The sequence below is a fragment of the Hypanus sabinus genome, unplaced genomic scaffold (assembly GCF_030144855.1).
Source record: "Hypanus sabinus isolate sHypSab1 unplaced genomic scaffold, sHypSab1.hap1 scaffold_259, whole genome shotgun sequence".
Taxonomy (NCBI): Eukaryota; Metazoa; Chordata; class Chondrichthyes; order Myliobatiformes; family Dasyatidae; genus Hypanus; species Hypanus sabinus.
In genome coordinates this window covers 527653-540869 of record NW_026780717.1, presented here as the reverse complement: position 1 = coordinate 540869, position 13217 = coordinate 527653, and positions in this window count along the sequence as shown.

Genomic DNA, 13217 nt, shown 5'->3' with positions numbered 1-13217 from the left:
CAGCTGCGAATAACTGAAGCGATCAGCTTTTGCAGTCTCTCTCTCTCTCTCTCTCTCTCTCTCTCTCTCTCTCTCTCTCTTTAGACTGGCCGACTGCCTGTCTGCAGTTCGCTCTCTCTCCCTCTCTTCTGGTTCAGTCCACACTCAGCGCTATCAGCCTGTGACTGACGTCATAGTCCCGCCTCCTCACGCCGGCGCTCTTAAAGAAACAGTCACAGTACGACCGCAGGCTCGTAACAGCCGCAACACAACCTCCCGACTTTTGAACTCAATGCTTCAACTAATAAAGACAACCACGCCATTTGCCTTCTTAACCACTGGATCAATCTGTTTCAGTCTCTTTCAGGGAGCAATGAACTTGGAGTCTACGATCCCTCTGATCATCGACACTGTTCAGGGTTTTGCATTTAACGGTGTACTGTCTCATACATTCGACCTACCGAGCTGGCAAGATGATCATCACTAATCAAATTTCACTGAGATTTCTCAGGTCCTGTTGAATTTATTGCCAAGTGCACAAGTACGGGAAGGTACAGGTACAGAGGAACACTGACTTGTGGCAGCATCACACGCAAGTACATTCACATAACACACAGAACACAAATTATACGATGCTCTGTCAGTAACAATCTCTAAATATGTTTTATATCATTAACAATATATAAAATACATTGTGTCATGATCAATAGTAAAATGTGCTTTTTGTGTCAATAACAGTCTGGAAATGTTGAATTTGGTCCCTGTCTCCATTCCTCCTGCAATCCACAACCAGCTCCTCTTTTTTTGTCACAATGAGGGAGAGGTTGTTTTCTTGTGTTGGGGTGATGACGTCTTCTCTGTAGGCTGCCTCGTTATTATTTGGGATTCGGCCAGTCAGTGTAGTGTATTCAGCAAATTTAATTAACAGATTGGAGCTGTGGGTGGCGACACGTCATGGGAATACAGAGAGTAAAGTAGGGGGGCAAAGAGACACCCCTGTGGGGTATGTGTGCTGAGGGTCAGAGAGACAGAGGTGAGGGAGCCCACTCTTACCACCTGCCGACGATCTGACAGGAAGTCCAGGATCCAGCTACGCAAGGCAGGGTGAAGGCCGAGGTCTCTGAGCTTCTTGTCGATACTTCACGCCTTCGTATGGCTACTGCTCTGCCCATGACTGCAGAGAACTTTGGAGAGCAGAGAACATCAGGGAAACAAGCCTCCCCTCCATGGACTCTTCCTACTCTTCCCCTGCCTCGGAAAAGCAGGCCATGTACTCAAAGACCCTCACATTACCTGGACATTCTTGCTGCAAACCCGCTCTCCCATCGGGGAAGAGATACAAAAGCCTTAAAGTGCGACACGCCCGGCTCAAGGACGGTTTCCTGTCTACAGTTACAAGCTAAATGAATGATAAAATGGACTCGACCTCACAATGTAACTCGACGTGACTCTGCACCATATGTCTAGTGATTGTTTTGCCAGTTTCATTTTTCATTTTTAGAATCTTTTTTATTGATGCTTAATCTTCTACAGCTATATAATGATGCAAAACGTCAATAGATTAGTATGTACACAGTTAATAAAGCTGAAAAAAAACTGATCGTAAAATATAAAAATGGAAACAAATATATATATAGAAAAATAAGGGAAAAAAGTGTCCCATCTAACGCGGAAAAAAACCCAGTAACCAGAAAAAAAGGGGAAAAGTCCATTAGGAATGAACCCTCCGGAGCAATACGTTTGACCATTACCTAATTTTTTTTAAAAAGAATCATCAACCGTCATTTCACACTTATAAAAAAAATAAAATTGGACGGAAAACATACAGCAACATTGAAATTAAATGATAATATTTGGCAAAAGAACCCCATCTTCTCTCAAAATCGAATCGAGGATCAAAAGTTCTACTTGTATTTCTTCCAAACTAAGACATAACATTCCTTGAGAAAACGATTCAATGAATGTAGGGGAAGAAATATCTTTCCGTAATAAAATAGCCCTTCTTGTCAGTAGAGTAACAAATGCAATTACATGTTGATCTGAAGATGAAATACCCTGAATATGATGTGGAACTTTACCAAATAGAACAGTCAACCTATTAGGTTGTAAATTAATTTTCAGAGCTTTAGAACTTGTAGAAATAAAAGATTTCCAAAACTATTTTAATGAAGAACTTGACCAGAACATACGTGACAAAGTAGCTACTTCAGTTTTACATCTATCTCAGCATTTGTCTATACTAGGAAATATTTTAGATCGTCTCTCCTTTGTTAAGTAATAACGGTGAACAGTTTTAAATGGAATTAAACAATGGTTGGCACATTCAGAAGAGGAATTTACATTTTTAAAAACTCGAAGCCAATCTTCATTAACAAAGGTCATATTAAGTTTTCTCTCCCAATCTTGTTTAATCTTTAGTGATAGGTTCTCGTTTGGTAACAAAAATAAATGATACATTCTGCCAATGGAACCTTTCACAAAGGGATTCAATTTCAAAATGGCATCCAACAAATCAGATTCTTGTAAACATGGAATCTTAGGTAAATAATGTTGTAAAAAATGTCAAAACTGTACATATTGAAAAACATGTGTATGAGCGAGAGAAAATTTGTTAATTAACTCTTCAAAGATCATCAATCGGCCATCACAAAATAAATCTGTAAAAGAAAGGATCCCTTTATTTTTCCATAGGAGAAAAATGGGGTCAGTTGTTGAAGGTATAAATGAGAAGTTTCGATGTAAAAAACTAGTCATCTTAAATTGTTTAAAATTTTTTGAAACACGAAACTGAACCCAAATCCGTAGAGATTGTTTAATAACCGTGTAAAAATTTAAATTTGGAATTTTAAAGAGCTGTAAAAGTAATGGAGCTCCTAATATTGAAGTTAAATGAAATTGTTTAACTGCTTTTAATTCCAAATCAACCCACAATTGATTTTAGTTCTTATCAAGACAATATAACCAAAAACAGGATTCTCTAATGTTCACAGCCCAATAATACAGTCTTAAATTAGGAAGTGCAAGTCCACCATCTTTTTCAGATTTTTGTAAATGATACTAATTAATTTATTGTTCCAAATAAAGGAAGAAATAAGTGAGTCAATTTGATCGAATTTTTTTTAGTTAAAAAGATAGGTATATTTTGGAAAACATATAAAAATCTAGGTAAAATCATTTTCACAGCATGAATACGACCGATTAAAGAAAAAGTAAGTGGATTCCATCAGGAAAATTGTTGTTTCCTGGAGACCATTAAAGGAAATGTATTCGCTTTGTAGAGATATTTATTTTTTTTACAAATTATAATATCTAAATGTATAACGTTATATAAAATACATTGTGTCATGATCAATATTAAAATGTGTATTTTGTGTCAATAACAGACTGGGAAATGTTGAATTTCATCCCTGTCTCCATTCCTCCTGTAATCCACAACCAGCTCCTGTGTTTTTGTCACAGTGAGGGAGAGGTTGTTTTCTTGACACCACTGTGTCGGGGTGATGACTTCTTCTCTGTAGGCTGCCTCGTTATTTGGGATTCGGCCGATCAATGCAGTGTAGTCAACAAATTTAAATAGCAGATTGGAACCCGCCACTGCAGATCAAGAAGGAACAATATACGAATCTTGGGTCTTCCTGAGTTGGTCGAAGGCAATCGACCTTCAGAATGTTTTCCAAAGCTGTTCGCTCGTTTGTTTTCTGACGTTTTGGAGACTCCGCCTGGAATAGACCGGGTACACCGAGCCCCGGTGTTTAACTCCTCTTCTCAACAGAAACCTCGACCTGTGACCATTGCTTTTCATGACTTTCAAACAAAGGTTACCATAGTTCGCCAATATCGTCGGTTAGGTATGATGAAGAAGATAAGATAAGGCTGGTCGAAGATTATTTGCCCGGGGCATTAAGTGAACGTTTTAATTATGAAAGAAAAGTCATGGCTGCGTTATATAACAGAGACTATAAACCTTCACTAAATTACCCCGCTCGCCTCAGGATCATTTTGAAAAATGAAATGTTGTCTTTCATCCACTGACATTCTTTGTAAACTTTTAACAGTGTAAAGAATTCAAAGGATTTGTCGATAGGAATATCAAACACAACAACACGTTAGCTCCGCTGTATCTATCAGGTCACCAGCGCTTGAGTGCCACCGGTCCTTGAAAGTGGAGACGGAGATGCTGGAGAAGACAGCGCCCCTCTCGCTGCAAGGAGAGCGCGAGCACGTGTCCATCTCCGTGATCTGATTGGATACATCGCCATGACGTTTAGCAGTGTGACGTCATTCACTGGCTCTCATTTTGGAAGGGATTCAGTGGCACATCGCAGATACACCAACAGCTTCGCTCTGGGAAGCGGCCGTTCACCTGCTCCGTGTGTGCGAAGAGACTCATTCACTTAACCCACCTTGTGATGCTCCGGTGAGTTCACAATAAATAGAGGCCACATTTCTGTCCGGAGTGAGCAAAGAGTTTTACTCAATCATCCCAGCTGCTGCAACACCAGCAACTTCACATCAGGGAGGAAGTTCAAATCAGCTCCGTGTTAAATGTTTAACCATCACGGTGACTGAAGGCAGCTGCTCATCGTAGCCAGGACTGAACCCTGGTCACTGAGCATTGGAGGAGTCCGTTCTGCTGATGTTAGCCTTAAACTAGACTGATGTTAATATTGTGGATCTGTGAAAGATAAATCAGTTTTATCAAATCCCGTGTGTCAGGTACTTACCGTCTCCACTACACTCACTATGTACACTAGAGAGGGCACTCGGCCCATCTGGTTTCAGCCCATGTTTCTGTTCCGTATCAGTTTATGAAAATCTATCCCTGCCGTTCCCCTCTCGCTCTCCCTGAGATGACAGGTTGCAACTAGTCACCATTCCGTGGGATAGGAAATTCCCCTTGAATTCCATAGAATCACAGAAATCTACAACACATTACAGACCTTTTGGCCCACAATGTTGTGCCGACCACGTAAATTAGTCTCTAAACTGCTTAGAATTACCCTACCGCATAGCCCTCTGTTTTCCTAAGCCCCATGTACCTATCTAAGAGTCTCTTAAAAGATCCTATTTTATCCGACTCTTCCACCGTCGCTGGCAGTGCATTCCATACACAATCGCCACTGTTGTTTAAAAATCTTAGCTCTGACATCTCCTCTGTACCTACTTCCAAGCAGCTTAAACCTATTCCCCCTCGTGTTAGCCGTTTCAGCCCTGGGAAAAAGCCTTTGACTATCCACACGACCAATGCCTCTCATCATCTTATACACCTGCATGAATTCCCTGCATGATTTTTGCCCGGGCTGAACAAGACGATGAGCTCACTGTGGTTGTGACGTTGTTCAGGGCTCCGGACGAAGTTGGTTAAACTCCTTCTTCCCCGCTCTTTTCAATGTTTTCAGTCATTCTCACTAATTTCAAAGGTCTTCGCTTCGAACTGCTGGGTTGTTAATGAACATCTGAAGTCTGACAGCAGACTAGCGAGTGAATGGAGCAGAGTCAGAAACCAAGTTGCCAGTCAGGGATTTGGGGCTCCAGAAAGAGATGGGGCCTGGAGTTTACGAGGAGGAGGAAGAAGAGAAACTGAACCTGTAGGATGTGGCTACGAATGAAAGATCAGACACATTTGGAAACTGCTTGATTGAAAAAAAAAAACTGGTTAATTTCTGCAAAATACTGGAGGAAATCAACAGATCAGGCAGCAAATGTAGAGAGGAATAAATAGACTACGTTTAGGCCGAGACCCTTCAGCATGCCTAGACTGTGTACTCCTCTGCTTAGTTGCTACCTGAACTGCACAGTTCCGCCAGCATTGTGTGTGTCTGTGTGTGTGTGTGTGTGTGTGTGTGTGTGTGTGTTTCTAGCAACTGCGGAATCTCTTGTGTTTTATATCTGCCTCTGTAACAGGGTTATACGAGAGGCATTAGATAAATAGAATGCCTGTTGATATTGAGTATATTGTTTTTGGGTGCCGCTTTCCACGTTAAAACAGCTGCTGAGTTCTCTACACAGAAAAAAAAACCCTGAGGTGTGGACATGAAACCGGTGCTAGCAGGAAAGTTTAATGGCACCGCGATTACCCATAAAGCCCTGAGTTTAAAATTTCGCTGTTTCTGAAGCAACGATCAAAAGTGCAGGCATCAAGGTCGATGACGTCACCGAATAGCACGCATGCGCGCCGTACACAAAGGACCTCCGGAGGATCGGTAAAGGTAAGAATGATTTTTCGGGCTGCTATCTTAAACACCGACTGAGGGACATTTGCTGTGAACTCTGGACATCATAGTCCGCAATCCTGGGACAGTCCTGCTCTCTTCCCTCTCTCTCAGCCCCGCGATCCGTACACGGGCCCCGGGGAGCTTCCGGCCGCTAAGGGAATGGGAACCGATGGATCTCTCAGACAGAGCTGAGCTCCAGCTATCTAAAATGCAAGGATTAGGAACTCGGAGAAAGGGAACAAAATCTTTTACATCAGCAGTTGAGAAAATCACCTTTGTTCTATCTCCGATCACAAACAAGAGAAAATGTGCAGATGCTGGAAATCCAAGCAACACACACAAAATGCCGGAGGAACTCAGCATTAGGATTTTTTTCAATAGATGCTGCCTGGCCTGCTGAGCTCCTCCAGTATTTTGTGTCAGTTGCTTGAGCTACCTCCTCTAGTTCTGCACTTTTCTACCGGTGAGAACATGTTTTGTCCCGTTCTCTCTGGGTACGTAATGATATCAAACACCTTTGTCCTGGGCAACAAGCAGCTTTCACATCACAAATGTGCCAGACTCCAATGAGGCAGACTACTGCCCTTCCCTTCATATTCATTGGCATTGCATTCACTGAGTTCAACACCATCTGTCACTTGGGAGAGGGTTCAGGGGAAATATTTATATACAATACAGAAACTGGCGTTACAGTATTGTGGTGATGCAAAATTTGCTGGAGAATTTGCAAGTGGGGAGTGATATTTGGAAATCTGACCTTTGAAAGTATCATTTAGCAAGCAAATCACATATGGACGGTTTGCAAAAGTTCTAGTCAGAAAATCCTTCATAACCCACAACAGGCCTGTTACATAGTTTGTGTGAGAGTGCAGATGAACTCGATCAAACCCAGAGGAGATCAAAGTTCTTATCGACAGTGATTTGCTAGCTGTTAAAAGAAATACCTCCCTATTTAAAATTCAGTGTGCATGTTGTCAGTGGGTAAAAATTGCACAGCACAAGGTGTTTCAGCACACCGGTCATTACAAATTAGACGGTACATTGGTGGGAAGGCGGGGAGACCTCCAGTGCCCCTGATACCCTCACATACAAGATGTGCATACAGCTGCAGCCTGTAACCCTGCATTTTAAGGAGCTGAAGCTGGAAATGGATGAATTCTGGATCATCTAGGAGTTGGAGGGGGTGATAGTTATAACATCAAGAGAGGTGAGTTACACCCAAGGTGCAGGACACATTAAACTGGGTGAGAGTAAGGAAGGGGAATGAGGTTAAATAGCCATCACAGAGTACTCTTGGGGTCATCTCATACAACAACAGGTGGACCACTTTACAAACTGTTGGGGGGACGGGTTACCTGGCAGAGGAAAGTCAAATGTTCGGAAATTAAAACTAGCAGAGATCTAATATCCTAGTGGTAAGGCTTGCTATTGCTAGTGTGTGGAGTGGAGGGTGTTTGGTGAAACTAAATTTGCAGGGGGGAATTGGAGTCAGAATGCCAGAACAGATGGTGAAGCGGGTGAAATGAATTGACTTATACCATTCATATACATGAGGAGTAGAAATCTTCATATTACTTCTTCATCTAAATGTGCAATGTGTAATTTACAATAAATAGTTTATACTTAGGACAGTCATTATAACAGAAACACAATTGTATCAGCATAAATTAATCAGTCTTTTGCCCTGGTGGAAGAAGCCGTCCAGGAGCCTGTTGGTCCAGCTGTTATGCTGCTGTACCATTTCCTGGAAGGTAGCAGCTGGAACAGTTTGTTGTTGGAGTGACTTGGGTCCACAATGATCCTTTGGGACTTTTTACGCACCTGTCTCTGTAAATGTCCTGAACAATGGGAAGCTCACAACTACAGATATGCCGGGCTGTCCGCACCACTCTCTGCAGAGCCCTACGATTGAGGGAAGTACAATTCCCATATCAGGCAGTGATGCAGCCAGTCAAAATACTCTCAATTGTGCCCCTGTAGAAAGTTCTTAGGATTTGGGGCCCCATCCCAAACTTCTTCAACCGTCTGAGGTGAAAGAGGCACACGGCCACGTACCACACAGCCGGTATGTACAGACCACATGAGATCCTTGGTGATGTTTATGCTGAGGAAGTTAAAGCTGTTCACTCTCTCAACCCCAGATCCATTGATGTTAAAAGGGGTTAGCCTGTCTCCATTCCTTCTGTAGTCCACAACCAGTTCCCTTGTTTTTGTGACATTAAGGGAGAGGTTGCTTTCTTGACACCAGAAAGATGTTGTTCAGACCTCAGATAGAGTCAGCAGACAAAAGGTTAAGCATGGTATGATGAACGTGCTGAGCTGTGTATATCACAATGCAAGAAGCATTGTAGGAAAGCCCGATGAGCTCATGACAGGGAATTTGATATTGTAGCCATTATTGGGACTTGGTTGCTCCCAACACTCTGAGAGATTTAGAAAAAAAAAACTTTGTAGAGATCGCAGACTATGCTTAGAAACAAAGATTGATATAGTAAGCGATTTTAACTTTTTATATATTGAGTGGAACTCCCATACTGTAAAAGGACTAAATGGGGTAGTTTGTCAAATGTGCTCTTAATCAGGACGTCGTATTCCCGACATAGAGGTGTGCGGTAAGCTGTTAGGAAATGATCTAGCATTAGTGACAGAAATTAGTGTATGGGAACACTTTGTATCTAGCGATCGTAATGACATAAGGTTCCAAGTAAATATGGAAAAAGAGAGGGCTGGACCATGGTTTGAATTTCTAAATTGGAGAAAAGACTATTTTGATGGTATCAGAAAGATCTAATAAGTGTGGATTGGGACTGGCGGTTTTTCTAGCAAAGGAGTACTTGTAAGTGTGAGTTCTTCAGAAGTGAGGGAGTAGAGTTTGTATGTGCCTGCCAGAATACAAGTGGTAAGGTAACTGGTACAGGGAAACTTGGGATATTGAGACCTCGGATATTTTGTTCCTCTAAGTGTCTCAGACTGCTGGGCGCTACCAAGGCTCATTAATGACTGACTCATTAATCATCATTCCAAGCCCTGAGCTTATCTGACTTTTTGTTTAGTCGTCTTCTGTTGGTTCCTAGAAGCTTCCCAATAGTTTTTTGTTCTTTTGTTTGTCCTGTCTTTGTCTTTTATGTTGGTTTTGGCTTCTCATCTCAGCCATAGTTGTGTCCTCCTGCCTTTCCAATGCTTCCATTTCTTTGGGATATATCTGTCACTCAGCTCCCAAATTGCTCCCAGAAACTCCAGCCATTGCTGCTACGTTGTCACTCCTAACTTTTCCCTCCCAAACACGTTTGGCCAGCTCCTCTGTTACAGAAACATGCAGAAGTTCAATACAGAAACAAGCTATTTGGCCCATCTGGTCAATGCCAAAAAAAATTTAAGCTGTCCAATGCAACGACCTGCACTGGGAACATCGCCCTCCATACCCCTACCATACAGGTACCTATCAAACTTCCCTTAATTGAGAAATCGAGTTCATATTCACCACTTGTGCTGGCATCTCTTTCCACACTCTCACGACCATTTCAGTAAACAGCTTTCCCAAATGTTCCTGTTAAATTTTCACCATCCCCACTTACCCATGACCTCTGGTTGTCATCCTACCCAACCTCAGTGGAAAAAGCTGCTTGCATTTACCCTATCTGTACCCTCATAATTTTGTAGACTTATAACAAATCCTCAAAGCAATGTCTAATTTCCTTGTTTATGTTTAGAGCCTTTTCTTGGTTTATGAAATGATGAGGGATGTTGATCATGTGGATAGCCAGATGTTTGTTACATTGGCCTTTATAAATCTAAGTATAGAGTATAACAGTTGGAATGTAATGGTGAAGGGGTATTAGACATTGGTAAGACTGAATTTGGAGTATTCTGTGCAGTTTTGGTCACCTAATTACAGGAAGGATATTAATAAGGTTGAAAGAGTGCAGAGAAGGTTTACAAGGATGTTGCTGGGACTTGAGAAAGTGAGTTACAGAGAAAGGTTGAATGGGTTAGGACTTTGTTCCCTGGAATGTAGGAGAATGAGGGGTGATTTGATAGAGGTGTATAAAATTATGATGGGTATAGATAGAGTGAATGCAAGCAGGCTTTTTCCACTGAGGCCAGGGGAGAAAAAAAAACAGAGGTCATGGGTTAAGGGTGAAGGGGGAAAAGTTTAAAGGGAACATTAGGGGGTGCCTCTTCACTCAGAGAGTGGTGGGAGTGTGGAATGAGCTGCCAGATGAAGTAGTGAATGCGGACTCACTTTTGACATTTAAGAAAAACTTGGACAGGTATATGGATGAGATGGGTTTGGAGAGATATGGCCCAGGTGCAGGTCAGTGGGACTAGGCAGAAAAATGGTTCTGCATAGCCATGAAGGGCCAAAAGACCTGTTTCTGTGCTGTAATGTTCCATGGTTCTATAGTTGAAATTTCCCAGGGAAGAAATGGCTAACATGAGGGGGCATCATTTTAAGCTGCATGGAAGTAGATACCAAGGGGATTTTGGGGTAAGATTTTACACAGAGAGTGGTGGGTGCGAGAAATGCACTGCCGGATAGTTGTGTGAGAGTGCTTCAGTTACTGTGGGGCCAGCAACCCATGCAACTCAGTTGGAACAGGGAATAATACCAACTGAGAGAGTCAAACTGAGCCAGGTCACCGATTGAAGATGGCAGAAATGCCCCATTCTTATAGAGACAGGAGGAGCATCAGAGAGTTTGATGGTCATTTCAGATACCAGCAATCTGCCCAGTTAGAAGATGATTTCTCTCTCCAACTTGGGATGAACTTTACTGTAACAGTGTGATGTCAGATCACACCTTGACAACTCAAGTGATCTCATATGAAATGTTGTCCTACCCCATTGATGGATTTTGTAAATCTTTTTTACAGGTTAAAAATGTCAAGGAATTTGTCTACGGGAATCTCAAACTCAACACACCAGTTTTGCTGTCTTTGTCCAGATATTTAAGAAGTGCAGCAAGGGTTTCACACGATCATCCTTCCTGCTCAGACTATGGGGAGGGATTCACTCGATTGTCCTTCCTGCTCAGACTGTATGGAGGGATTCACTCTGTCATCTAACTGACTGGCACACCCATCGTTTTACATGGGAGTTCACCTGCTCAGACAGTGGGAATGGATTCACTCGGTCATTTCAACTGAAGGTACTTCAGCAAGTTCACACTGGGCAGAGGCTGGTCATCTGCTGAACTTGTGGGAAAGGATTCACTCGGTCATCTGACCTAATGACTCACCAGCGAGTTCACACCAGGGAGTGGCCGTTCACCTGCTCAGACTCTGGGAAGGGATTCACTCGGTCATCTGACGTAATGGCTCACCAGCGAATTCACACTGGGGAGAGGCCGTTCATCTGCTCAGACTGTGGGAAGGGATTCATTTCACTATCTAAACTGAAGATACATCAGAGAGTTCACACTGGAGAGAGGCCATTCACCTGCTCAGATTGTGGGAAGGGATTCACTCAGTCATCCTATCTACTGGTACACCAGTCAGTTCACACTGGGGAAAGGCCATTCACCTGCTCAGAGTGTGGGAAAGGATTTACTCAATCATCCACCCTAATGGCTCACCAGCGAGTTCATAGTGGGGAGCGGCTGTTCACCTGCTCGGACTGTGGGAGGGGGTTCACTCGGTCATATAAACTGAAGGTACATCAGTGAGTTCACACTGGAGAGAGGCCATTCACCTGCTCGGACTGTGGGAAGGGATTCACTCAGTCATGTCTACTGAAGTTACATCAGCGAGTTCACACTGGGGAGCGGCCGTTCACCTGCTCAGACTGTGGTAAGGGATTCACGTGCTCATCTCAACTGAAGGTACATCAGCGAGTTCATACTGGGGAGAGGCCGTTCACCTGTTCAGTCTGTGGGAAGGGATTCACTTTGTCACCTCACCTACTGAGACACCAGTTAGTTCACACTGGGGAGTGGCCATTCACTTGCTCAGTCTGTGGAAAGGGATTCACTGAATCATCTTTCCTGCAGAGACACCAATCAGTTCACACTGGCAAGTGGCGGTTCACCTGCTCAGACTGTGGGAAGGGATTCAATCGGTCATCTCACCTGCTGTCACACCAGTCAGCCCATACAGGGAAAGGGCCGTTCACCTGCTCAGTCTGTGGGAAGGGTTTCATTTCATCATCTCAACTGAAGATACATCAGCGATTTCACACCGGGGAGAGGCCTTTCTCCTGCACAGACTGTGGGAAGGGATTCACTATGTCATCTCATCTGAAGGTACACCAGCGAGTTCACACTGGGGAGAGGCCATTCACCTGCTCAGACTGTGGGAAGGGATTCACTTCGTCATCTCAACTGAAGGTACATCAGCGAGTTCACACCGGGGAGAGGCCGTTCACCTGCTCAGACTGTGGGAAGGGATTCACTCGGACATATCAACTACAGAGACACCAGCGAGTTCACACTGGGTAGAGGCCAATTTCATGCTCAGACTTTGGGAAAAAATTCTCTCAGCTAAATCAACCAATGTATATCACTGTTGACACTGGGGATATTCCGTTCACCTGCTGTGAATGTAGGAATCGATTCACTCAGTGAACTAACCTTATGTAACTCTTGCTTTGGCTAGTAGCTTAATATAACGGGTGATAGACCCCAGCCTGGCTAAACTTAAGAAATATCATTTGGATGGATGCTGTGTGATGTGTCCCCTGCTACAAATCAGAACCCTGAAATTACAGTAAACAATATGTGATTAAACAATTGAGCTTTGTAATTCATACTTTGACCAGAGGGTTAGTAAAGAAAACAAATTTAAGAAAAAGAAAAAGGACCCACTCTCTCCATTTGCATTTTCTCATCTCTCCCTGGCAAAAGACCATGAAAATCTCTCTTCCAGACTCACAAGAAAGAACATTTCTGTCATTGGATAGCCCCATAGTCGTAGCCTAAACATTGCTGCTACTGAGAAACCATTACCTCAGCTGGGAAACTTTACTGAGAGGTCCTTACATTAGCAGTGAAACCTTACAGCATGTAAGACTTGTGATACACTACTG